Genomic DNA, 12,500 nt, shown 5'->3' with positions numbered 1-12,500 from the left:
ATATACACACATATGTGTTTGTGTATATGTATATACAAATATATGCTTTTTTAAAGTGCTTTGGGTGTCTAGATAAAGCGCTATATAAATGTAATCCATTATATATATATATATACAGTGTGTGTGTGTGTGTGTATTGAACTATGTATTAATGATCTACAGATGGGAGGATGAATTCAAAAGTGGTGATGAATGGACGGATGAGGAATGATCGATGGACAGATAATGGACGGATGAAGTCATACTGACACAACAGCGTCCCGGGAGTTTGATACCCTCCCATGACGTCAGTGTCCTCTGCCAGCTCAGCGGGATGCTGGGTTCGGCTGCCGTCGGTCTGGGCTGCGGCATCACTGAGTCTTTATTAATTGCGCCGCGTGGGCGTCAGCTGTGTTCATGGACACCATTACGGCCCTCCTGCTCCTCCTCCTCCTCCTCCCCTGGGAGGAAAAGGGATCTCTGTGTCAGTCCATCAGTCAGGAGAGGAGCGCCGCCTGAGTCTGGGGCGGAGATGAGCCGCAGGCGGATGTGCTCGCTGTTAAAAAGAGACGTTAAAAAAAACCCAGTGGCTCCTCAGAGACTCCACGATGTGTCTTTAGGGAGTCAAGTGCTCATCCTCAATCTCTTCAGTTTCGTCCTCTCGGACCGGCAGCTTCCAGCCAGCAACCGACGACACCGTCCTCATCCTCTCACAACACCACCGCCGGCGGTGCTCCTCCACCGAGGGAGAAGGACTCGTCACACCTGACACAACAGACTCAACCACCACAACACACAGCGGCCTCCTTCAAAACAACCGCCTTCAGTCATCCCTCCATCCCTCCTCCCTCCGTCTACATCACACGTTTACCCAGATCCTTCTCAGGTACCTTCCAGTCCAGGAATAAAGGGTCACCATTAACAACCGTATTAACGAGGCAGACAAAGGTCTACACACCCCTAGAACATCTCAGGTCACGATGTCAAAGAGAAGATGGAGACCACACACACAACCACACACACGGTCATTTGAACTAAGCGGACGTGGTTCTCCTCAGTCCCTTCGGTTTCGGCGGGTTTGGCATCATCTGCTGGTCACAGCAGCTCATCCTCACACCCACATCCATTCAGGTTCCATTCAGACTGGACGTGATCCCGAAGGTCAAGTCGGGTCGGTTTTATTTGTATCGCCCAATATCACAAATTAAACGTTTGCCTCAAGAGGCTTTACACGTGCAGGCCGCAAACTCTCAACGGTCGCAGGTTTTGCCGTAACACCGGTGAGATAATCCAGCTGTAGCGTGTTTATTTTGGAGAAACAAGACGTCAGCAGCCCTGTGACGGCCCGGCGGCCTGTCCAGGGTGTCTCCCCGCCTGCCGCCCAATGGCTGCTGGGATAGGCTGCAGCATCCCGCGACCCTGACAGCAGGAGAAGCGGTTCGGGTAATGGATGGACGGAAGGCATCAACAATCAACAATGTCATCCCACACATTAATACTGAGCGACATCCATCCGAACCGCTTCTCCTGCTCTCAGGGTGGCGGGGATGCTGCAGCCTATCCCAGCAGCCATTGGGCGGCAGGCGGGGGAGACACCCTGGACAGGCCGCCAGGCCGTCACAGGGCTGCTGACGTCTCGTTTATCCAAAATTAAACACGCTACAGCTGGATTATCTCACCGGTGTTACGGCAAAACCTGCAACCGTTGAGAGTTTGCGGCCTGCACGTGAACGCCTTCTGGACCAATCCATACCCAACATTACATCAGACCTCACGAAAAGCTGGACCGTGTTTAGCTGCGTAGCTTGGTGCCTATCCCTAGCTCTTTTACGTTCAACATGCAAGTTCCTTCTTCTTCTTCTTCTTCTTCTGCTTTTCCGTTTGTGCCAGACTTGACTCATTTCCTTTGCAGGCTCCATTACATTTCATACTTGGCAGGAATCCCCCCCCCCCACACACACACACACACATACACAGACACACACCAATGAAAATAAAATACAGAGGAGCAATTACAGAACACTAACACACTGAACGGCTGTTGCTGTGAAAATGCCGGAGGGGAGAGGTCTCAAATATGGCTTTTTTTATATAAAATAAATCGATTACCTTTTCCAGAAGTGAACTGGGTAGTTTGAAAAGGTTAAAAGAAAAACATCGGGGTTCGGAGGTCCCATTTTCTAAACATATTTGGTTCAGCTGAGGTATTTCATTTTGATGAATTTACATCCTCACTTTTTTGGGGGGTTGCTTTGGCTGCTCTCCTCTGCTGTCTGAGCCCTCGCCCAAGCTTTTCTCGAAAAGCTTTCTCCTGATGAACACGCCAGTGGATAATAATCCACAAGAAATCTGAAAGACTTATCAAGGGGTTTCATCCTGTTTTGAGTCTTGTAATGTTTATGTCAAGATAGTAGTAGTGGATGGTAGTAAAAACCTCTTACTCCGCTGGTAAATTACAGGATATTGCTTGTTTCAAGACATTTACTCCAAAAAAGAAAGATGATCTCTGCTGTTTAGTGAAAATTCCTTATAAAAAGTCTTATAACCATGAAACAAGTACTGTTCCTTGAAACAAGCAATATTATTTGTTTTTGCAGTAAGAAATGTTTACAAGCACTATCTTGAAATAAGCGTTATGAACGTTACACCACGATAAAACAACCTTGATCAGCTCGCTCATGATGACTCGGCTGTGAATCGGTATTCCAGTCACAGACGGGGAAATGCGAGGCAGGCAGGTGGGTGAGCCGTTCCTGGTTTCTCTGGAAAGAACAGAAATCAGCCTGACCAGGGGTCTGCTGTAAAACAGGCATCAGCCTGACCGGGGTCTGCTGTAAAACAGGAATCAGCCTGACCAGGGGTCTGCTGTAAAACAGGAATCAGCCTGACTGGGGTCTGCTGTAAAACAGAAATCAGCCTGACCAGGGGTCTGCTGTAAAACAGGCATCAGCCTGACCGGGGTCTGCTGCAAAACAGGAATCAGCCTGACCAGGGGTCTACTGTAAAACAGGAATCAGCCTGACCGGGGTCTACTGTAAAACAGGAATCAACCTGACCAGGGGTCTGCTGCAAAACAGGAATCAGCCTGACCAGGGGTCTACTGTAAAACAGGCATCAGCCTGATTGGGGTCTGCTGTACAACAGGAATCAGCCTGACCGGGGTCTGCTGTAAAACAGGAATCAGCCTGACTGGGGTCTGCTGTACAACAGGAATCAGCCTGACCAGGGGTCTACTGTAAAACAGGAATCAGCCTGACCGGGGTCTACTGTAAAACAGGAATCAGCCTGACTGGGGTCTGCTGTAAAACAGGAATCAGCCTGACCAGGGGTCTGCTGTACAACAGGAATCAGCCTGACGGGGGTCTGCTGTACACAACAGGAATCAGCCTGACCGGGGTCTGCTGTAAAACAGGAATCAGCCTGACCGGGGTCTGCTGTAAAACAGGAATCAGCCTGACCGGGGTCTGCTGTAAAACAGGAATCAGCCTGACTGGGGTCTGCTGTAAAACAGGAATCAGCCTGACCGGGGTCTGCTGTAAAACAGGAATCAGCCTGATTGGGGTCTGCTGTAAAACAGGCATCAGCCTGACCGGGGTCTGCTGTAAAACAGGAATCAGCCTGACCGGGGTCTGCTGTAAAACAGGAATCAGCCTGACCGGGGTCTACTGTAAAACAGGAATCAGCCTGATTGGGGTCTACTGTAAAACAGGAATCAGCGTGACCGGGGTCTGCTGCAAAACAGGAATCAGCCTGACTGGGGTCTACTGTAAAACAGGAATCAGCCTGACCGGGGTCTGCTGTAAAACAGGAATCAGCCTGACTGGGGTCTACTGTAAAACAGGAATCAGCCTGACTGGGGTCTACTGTAAAACAGGAATCAGCCTGACTGGGGTATACTGTAAAACAGGAATCAGCCTGACTTGGGTCTACTGTACAACAGGAATCAGCCTGACCGGGGTCTGCTGTACAACAGGAATCAGCCTGACTGGGGTCTACTGTACAACAGGAATCAGCCTGACCGGGGTCTACTGTAAAACAGGAATAAGCCTGACTGGGGTCTGCTGTACACAACAGGAATCAGCCTGACCGGGGTCTGCTGTAAAACAGGAATCAGCCTGACCGGGGTCTGCTGCAAAACAGGAATCAGCCTGACCGGGATCTGCTGTAAAACAGGAATCAGCCTGACTGGGGTCTGCTGTAAAACAGGAATCAGCCTGACTGGGATCTAATGTAAAACAGGAATCAGCCTGACCGGGGTCTGCTGTACAACAGGAATCAGCCTGACCGGGGTCTGCTGCAAAACAAGAATCAGCCTGACTGGGGTCTGCTGTAAAAAATGGAATCAGCCTGACCGGGGTCTACTGTAAAACAGGAATCAGCCTGACTGGGGTCTACTGTAAAACAGGAATCAGCCTGACCGGGGTCTACTGTAAAACAGGAATCAGCCTGACTGGGGTCTACTGTACAACAGGAATCAGCCTGACCGGGGTCTGCTGCAAAACAGGAATCAGCCTGACCGGGATCTGCTGTAAAACAGGAATCAGCCTGACTGGGGTCTGCTGTAAAACAGGAATCAGCCTGACTGGGATCTAATGTAAAACAGGAATCAGCCTGACCGGGGTCTGCTGTACAACAGGAATCAGCCTGACCGGGGTCTGCTGCAAAACAGGAATCAGCCTGACTGGGGTCTGCTGTAAAACAGGAATCAGCCTGACCGGGGTCTGCTGTAAAACAGGAATCAGCCTGACCGGGGTCTGCTGTAAAACAGGAATCAGCCTGATTGGGGTCTGCTGTAAAACAGGAATCAGCCTGACCGGGGTCTGCTGTAAAACAGGAATCAGCCTGACTGGGGTCTGCTGTAAAACAGGAATCAGCCTGACTGGGGTCTACTGTACAACAGGAATCAGCCTGACTGGGGTCTGCTGTAAAACAGGAATCAGCCTGATTGGGGTCTGCTGTAAAACAGGAATCAGCCTGACCGGGGTCTGCTGTAAAACAGGAATCAGCCTGACCAGGGGTCTGCTGTACAAAAGGAATCAGCCTGACCGGGGTCTACCATGAAACAGGAATCAGCCTGACCGGGGTCTGCTGCAAAACAGGCATCAGCCTGACCGGGGTCTGCTGCAAAACAGGAATCAGCCTGACCGGGGTCTGCTGTACAACAGGAATCAGCCTGACTGGGGTCTACTGTACAACAGGAATCAGCCTGACCGGGGTCTGCTGCAAAACAGGAATCAGCCTGACCGGGATCTGCTGTAAAACAGGAATCAGCCTGACTGGGGTCTGCTGTAAAACAGGAATCAGCCTGACTGGGATCTAATGTAAAACAGGAATCAGCCTGACCGGGGTCTGCTGTACAACAGGAATCAGCCTGACCGGGGTCTGCTGCAAAACAAGAATCAGCCTGACCGGGGTCTACCATGAAACAGGAATCAGCCTGACCGGGGTCTGCTGCAAAACAGGCATCAGCCTGACCGGGGTCTGCTGCAAAACAGGAATCAGCCTGACCGGGGTCTGCTGTAAAACAGGAATCAGCCTGACCGGGGTCTGTTGTAAAACAGGAAGATAAAATCCTCTACCAGTTGAACAGCTGTTTCTGAATTTGGTGCCAGATTAGAAAGGCACCACGGGAGGACAGTTAAAGACAGCTGACCTTTGACACGATGGTGGACGGACTCTTTCCTTGAACAGTCATTTTCAGACGTGTGAACTCTTCATCTGAGCTGACCTTTTCTGCGTCAGGAGGCAACACGGCCCCCTGCTCGCCATGGTCGTCTGACTCTGCCAGCTGAACTGTGAAATAAGATCTTTGCTGTGTGGGCTTTTAGTAGAAACCCAGTCAACCTTTCAGGTAATAAAGAAACTAATACACCGCAACGACACCCAATTCTCCGAACGGCACTTCACTATAGAGGGATGAAGGGTTTTACAACGCAAAACAAGACCTTCTTTACTGGCTGTCGGGGTCTTTAAGACCTCAATTATCGAACCATCACCTCCCCTTCATATAGCCATATGTCTGCACCGCTCAGTTCAATCACATTTACCCAAACCACTGGTGTGAATACAAATCTAACAACTGATCTGTTCCCAAACCTTTAAAGATCCAGTCCAGTGATTCTGATTCAGTCACACAGGTTTTACTAGAGTTTCAATGGCCATGTGTACTAGTCACAGAGGATTAGGGAATGTTTGCAATCACAGCATTGTAAAATGGCGACAGATGCATAACACATGGCCAGGAAACTCTCGTTAATGGTCACACCCATGTTTGCATATGAAACCGGTGGTTGGTTTCGGTCGTTAGGCACTGTATTGTTTATAAGGGTGGGGATACCTGCAGTCAGTTGAGACTGAAGAGGTCACTTATGCCCCTTTTCCACTGCATAATACCGGCTCGACTCAGCTCTGCTCTACTCGCTTTTTTTGGTTTTCCATTGGGCAAAAGTTAGGGATAGTACCTGGTACCAGGTACTTCTTTTGGTACCACCTCTGTCAAGGTTCCAAGTGAGCTGAGCCAATACTAAAAGGTGACATGAAAATACCACTATAAATAAGCAAAATAAAATAAAATCTAAATATCAATGAATATAAATATAATGTACATTTATTTATATTTATTTAAATGTAAATAAAATCTTTAAAAAAAAGAAAAACTTGTCAACATGCCCACAAGTGACCAGCAGGGCTTCGCCGTGAGGGGATACTATCTGCAGTGGAAAAATGAAATCCCACAAAGTAAAGCGAGTAGAGTCGAATAGAGTCGAGTCTAGTCGAGCCAGTACCATGCAGTGCAAAAGGGGCCTTAGTTGAGTGATGAAACGTATCTGTCAGTAAACGTTGTATTCAGATGGACTGACTCAACCTTCTTTGATTTTCTTACGTGGATTATTGAGCACGCATCAACACCTTCAGAAGCATTATTTGATTTGTTATAACTGTGTTAGCGCCCCCTCTCTGAACATAGTCAGCAGGTTGACTTCACAAGCCTCTATTGATAGCTAGCTAGCTTGCTAACTGGCATGATTTTCCAAGGCAACTATTCAAACCCAGACCAACTGACAGACTGATGATGACTATTCATTGACTGTCCAATCAAACTGGAGTATAAGATGATGTCATTTATTACCTGAAGCTGATTGGTTTCTGAAACTGCTTAACAATCCTTTTCACAAACATGGCCGACATAATTCCGCTTGGCCTGGCGGCCTGTCCAGGGTGTCTCCCCGCCCGCCTGCCGTCCAATGACTGCTGGGATAGGCTCCAGCATCCCCGCGACCCTGACAGCAGGATAAGCGGTTTGGATCATGGATGGATGGATGGATGGATGAATGGATGGATGGATATCAGGGTAAAGTTCGGTTCTCCTCATTGCCCGCAATGTGAACAAGCTCACTGTCTGTTGCTTTTCCCTCTGTCTGTGATCACTTATTTTGTGTTTCAACATAGTGCACAGGTGTTGTCATTCACACATCTTTATGTGTCTTTTGTCAGACGACTACAGAACTAGACATCAGTTATTTAATCAAGGGCCACAAAATGCTAACGGCCCTGAATTACCGTTAGCCTGGATGAGCCGTTAGCATTTTGTGGCCAGGATCAAATCACTTTTTTAAAGACATGCAGTCGTCTGACAGACATGAAGATTATTATGTTATCACAAGTAATTACGTTATTAAAAGTTATTTTTAAATGATTATTAAAATTGTTATTCTCAAATTATTATTATTCATTTTAAAATCATTATTAAAAATTCTTATCAAAAATTATAAATTATTGTTGTTATAAAGATTATTATTATACATTGACAACACCTGTTTTGTGTTACATGCTGTGTTGAGAGAAAGTAAGTGATCACAGAAAGTTGGCTTTTTAACATGCAGGCGATGGGGGAACTGATCTCTACCCTGTTAAGACGAAGCAGAAGTGCGTCGGCCATGTTTATGAAAAAGGTCTATCATGCTGACAGCCAGGAGGAGAGTTTCTCAAGGGGCTTCAGTCACCTTTCCACTACGACAGTAGCTCTAATATTTTGGGTCACTTCACATCAAAAAATCCTACTGTTAAAAGACAGAAGTTGGTAGGAAAACAGGATTTCCACTGGACTGGACCTTTAAGAGTACCGGATCTGATCCGGGTCAGAAAGGCAGTGAGTTCACCAGCTGCGTTCCCTACCAACTCCCCTTATTTAGATCGGTGTTGCTGGTACTGGATGACCCTGTTCTGAATCTGAACCCTTCAGCCAGAGCAGACATCAGTATGAGGCAGAGCTCTGCTGCCATTTAGGCCATGGCCGTCTTGTTACGTTAGCCTGTTTGAAGTGCGGCCCTCCGGGCGGGCCATTTAAGCATGGCCTTCCAGATCTGAGCCTTGTCACAAGTTCAGTCAAACGGCTCATCATCTTCTGGCCGCCCGCACACATCTCTTTCTCCTCCCCTGAATTTTGCGTCTCCTTCTTAGACTGTTTTGTCCTTTTAAGTCCGGATCCTGCCTTATTCTCCACCCGTTACCTCGTGGCCCTCCGATGAAAGAACAGATTTCTCTCCATCGTCAGAAGTCCTCAAACACTGCAAAAAGACAACTTTCTAAAATCCACAATCCCTCGGAATAAGTAGTTATGTCTACGCTTTTTCAAATCTGTCATTTTACTTACTTGTCATATTAAGGATCTTAATGGTACCTCGGTTAATGCCCCCCTTTATCTAGGGACTCAAACCAGCGACCTTGTGGTCATCGTCTCGTCTCTTTAACCGTTACCCGGCCCGCCCGAATAATGCAGATTCTCTTGTAAAGGAAAAGGGCTGTTTAAACCAGTTCCACCTTAGCTCTTCTCAAACTGTGTAAACCTACACGATGGATGGGTGGAAAGGGTGTCCTTCATGGAATGGGGAATATATTGAGTTATCAACATTAGTTACTCAAGAGGAGTCATGGAATTTCACTTGAGTACTGCCTTCTAGTGTTCAGCAACCTGAACAACTGCAATGAATAAGAAGACAAACTAATTCAAATAGAAAAGTAGCAGATACATCTAATATTTTAAACCTCCTTCAGTAGAAATCAGCTTTACTGATGCAGTGCCACTCAGCATCATCTACTGATATTTACTAGTATTATATTTACTAGCCATATTGTGTTGTTTACTAGTCATATTTTCACGTTTCTCATTCATAATATGATATCTACTAGTCATATCATGTTATTTACCGGTCACAGTATGTTAACTAGTGTATAATAATATTCATTAATTATAATATATTTATTACTTGTGATATTTACAAGTCATGTAATGATATTTACTAGTCCTGTTGTGGTGTTTACTAGTCATATAATATTTACTAGTCACATTATAGTATTTACTAGTCATATTACGATGCTTACCAGTCATGCTATGCTTCAGGAAGGCCAAGATACTACACATAATAATAATAATAAATTACATTTATATAGCTTTTATATTTATATATACATTTATATAGATTACATTTATATATAATATATATTTATATATGATATCTATGTATAAAACCCTCAAAACATGTCAAGTGGTTTTTAAAAATTCCTCAGGGAACTAGACAAAGCTCTCTACTCATCTAATCTTGACAAACTCATGAACAGACTGAAATGGGTTGTTGTCGCCGCTGTCTGTTGCTGCTCTGGGCTTCCAGAACAAGCAGGCGATTGGTGCGGTGGTCTGTCTGTCAGCCTGAGAGCGGGGCTTGTTTTAGGTTCATTGGCCACTTCACAGGTGGCACGGTGGCGCAGTGGTTACCGCAGTTGCCTCACAGCAAGAAGGTACTGGGTTCGAGCCCCGGGGTAGTCCAACCTTGGGGGTCATCCCGGGTCGACCTCTGTGTGGAGTTTACATGTTCTCTCCGTGTGAATGTGTGTGTGTGTGAGCCCTGTAATGGACTGGCGGCCTGTCCAGGGTGTCTCCCCTCCTGCCGCCCAATGACTGCTTGGATAGGCTCCAGCATCCCCATGACCCTGAGTAGGGTAAGCGGTTTGGATAATGGATGGATGGATGGATGGAAACGTCACACATCTCTGTTTATAAGGTTTGTTTTAGCTCAAGATGGTACACCAGCTGCAATGCCAGCCTCCATGATCACTACGTCAGATTTCACAAGGCCCAAAAGAGAGTAGCTGATAGCAAGGGAGCAGTGCTGGAGTGTGCAACCTGGCTTCCACATTTGCTATGAGCCGTATCAGTGCCGGAGCCGACAGAGCCGCTGAAAAGCCAATATTCGGTTTGGACGAGGCACTGGTGGAGTTAAATCCCTCGACTATCAGTGGGAATACTGTGGACTAGAACCACAAAAACATCCATAAGAGCACGCAGCCAGCTCCTCTCTGCTCTAATAACTCTCTACTGCACTTTGGCTGACACCGGGTGGAGGTTCAGAACAGGAGGAAGGAGAGAGAGGGATGAAAAAGAGGCAGGAGCGGTGAGAGAGAGGCAAGATGGAGAGAACGAGAGGCAACGCCAGTCGTAATTGTCATTTCCTGAGGAAGAATAATCAGTAAAAGATGTGCATCATTCACGAAGATGCTGCGATGAAGGACAGAATGCCGGCAGAAGCTGACAGTCACAGCAAGTGGCGAGATAAACCGCCAGGCAGCAGCGCTATGACATCTTCCTGTAAAAATGCAAGGCCTGTGAGCAGATTAGCGGGTGACAGCCCGAGATGGGTGTGGAGAGAGACGGCATCCTGATGTGAAATGATGCGGCGCTGGATAGATGAAGCGAGGAGGCTTGGCGAACACGAACAGCCAGCGTTCGGCAAACGGGCATGAAAGTGTTGTCATGTCACCTCGGCAAGGCGGCTGCATGTGTCAGTTTACAAGTTTAACACGGCGATGATGTTATCAGTTACTATGAGCCGACATTTTTCTATTTTTTTTGGGGGGGGGGTTTCCCCCCTTTTCTCCCCAATTGTACTTGGCCAATTACCCCACTCTTCCAAGCCGTGCCGGTCGCTACTCCACCCCTTCTGTTGATCCGGGGAAGGCTGCAGACTACCACATACCTCCTCCCATACATGTGGAGTCGCCAGCCGCTTCTTTTCACCGGACAGTGAGGAGTTTCACCAGGGGGACGTAGCACGTGGGAGGATAAAGCTCTTCCCCTCAGTTCCCCCTCCGAACAAGCGCCCCGATCGACCAGAGGGGGCGCTAGTGCGGCGACCAGGACACATACCCACATCTGGCTTCCCACCCACAGACACGGCCAATTGTGTCTGTAGGGATGCCCGACCAAGCCGGAGGTAACACGGGGATTCGAACCGGAGAGCCCCGAGTCGGTAGGCAACGGAATAGACCGCCACGCCACCTGTACGCCCATGTTTTCTATTTTTAAAATCTTGTTTCTGCGTGACGACCTCTGGGCTTGGTCTCCACCCACCTACCACGTTTGCCATCTCAACTTCGACGCTTGGCTCCATCAGAGATCCGGTGGCTTTGAGACGGTTCGACCTTCTTCTCGTTTTGTGATGATTGGAGTCCATATAGTAGTGTAGCTTCCAACAACCAAATGTCGCTATCTCAGGAACAGAGTCGCACGTAACCCTTCCATTCACATCACAGTGCTCCCAACCTCTAGAAGAACTCCATCAGTTCCACAGAGACCTGGTGGATTCGGAGCTGGTCTTGCTTTTCACGCAGACGGAGTTTTCTCGTTACTCTCAGTGACCCCAAATACAGAAGTCTTCCCTTCCTCTCGGTTCCAAATTAACATCAGCTCGGTCCTCTGTCTACCTTGGGGCCCGGTCTTATTTTCACCCGGCAGATCGTGTTCACACTCACATTTGGGCCCATTGATCCAGTCTGACCTGCAGCCGGCATATGAGAGGCCGATCGATGCTCCAGCTACAGCATCTCCTCTGCTGATATCCCCCACATGGGTTTAAGGGGGTATTTAAGAAGGGAAGAAGATGGCGTGCTTCTTGGAGGAAGGACAGACTCGACACAGTCTGATCCTCTGTCAGACTGGACCAAGGTGCTTCCTCTCATTACATCTCTCCAGCACCTTCCAGACCCCCAATCAGGCGTGGGGTATTATTACTGAAATAGCATAAGGAAAAAGACAACCGGTGCACGGCACAAAACATACATCATCTCTAACTGCCCCCCCTCCCGCCAATTCAGGGTTGCTGGGGGTTGGAGTCTATCCCAGCATGCTTTGTGCTGAAGGCAGGGAGACACGGCGTTGGCACTATGGGTGGGCCTTGGGGGGGTCCAGCCCTGTCCAGTAAGGTCACTGTACCCCCTCAGCTGAATTCTCTCCCCGCCAAAAAAACAAAACTGAAATACGTTTACAGCTATAAGGAAATGAGGTCATACTGTGTGGTAATGGAAGACTTAACACTGTAATGCAGAATAAAGCACAACAATGACAGTTTGCATTTAGAAATCATTTCTTACTAAAAATAACAACCCCCTGCCTAGCCAGTTAAAAACAACTACCATATCCACATTGCATTACAAGGTTGAACTTCCAGTCATGTAGAGACGTCAGGTGG

General features: G+C 47.7%; 1 protein-coding gene across 1 annotated transcript in view; it reads right to left on the bottom strand.

The window, feature by feature from the left end:
• Nucleotides 1-12,500, bottom strand: part of map1aa (microtubule-associated protein 1Aa) — a 68,523-nt gene that overhangs the window by 51,709 nt on the left and 4,314 nt on the right. The window lies entirely within an intron of this gene.

This window comes from Lampris incognitus, chromosome 4 (assembly GCF_029633865.1).
Source record: "Lampris incognitus isolate fLamInc1 chromosome 4, fLamInc1.hap2, whole genome shotgun sequence".
In the NCBI taxonomy this organism is placed as follows: Eukaryota; Metazoa; Chordata; class Actinopteri; order Lampriformes; family Lampridae; genus Lampris; species Lampris incognitus.
The sequence above is the reverse complement of the archived record's forward strand: the minus strand, read 5'-3'. Positions and strand labels throughout refer to the sequence as shown.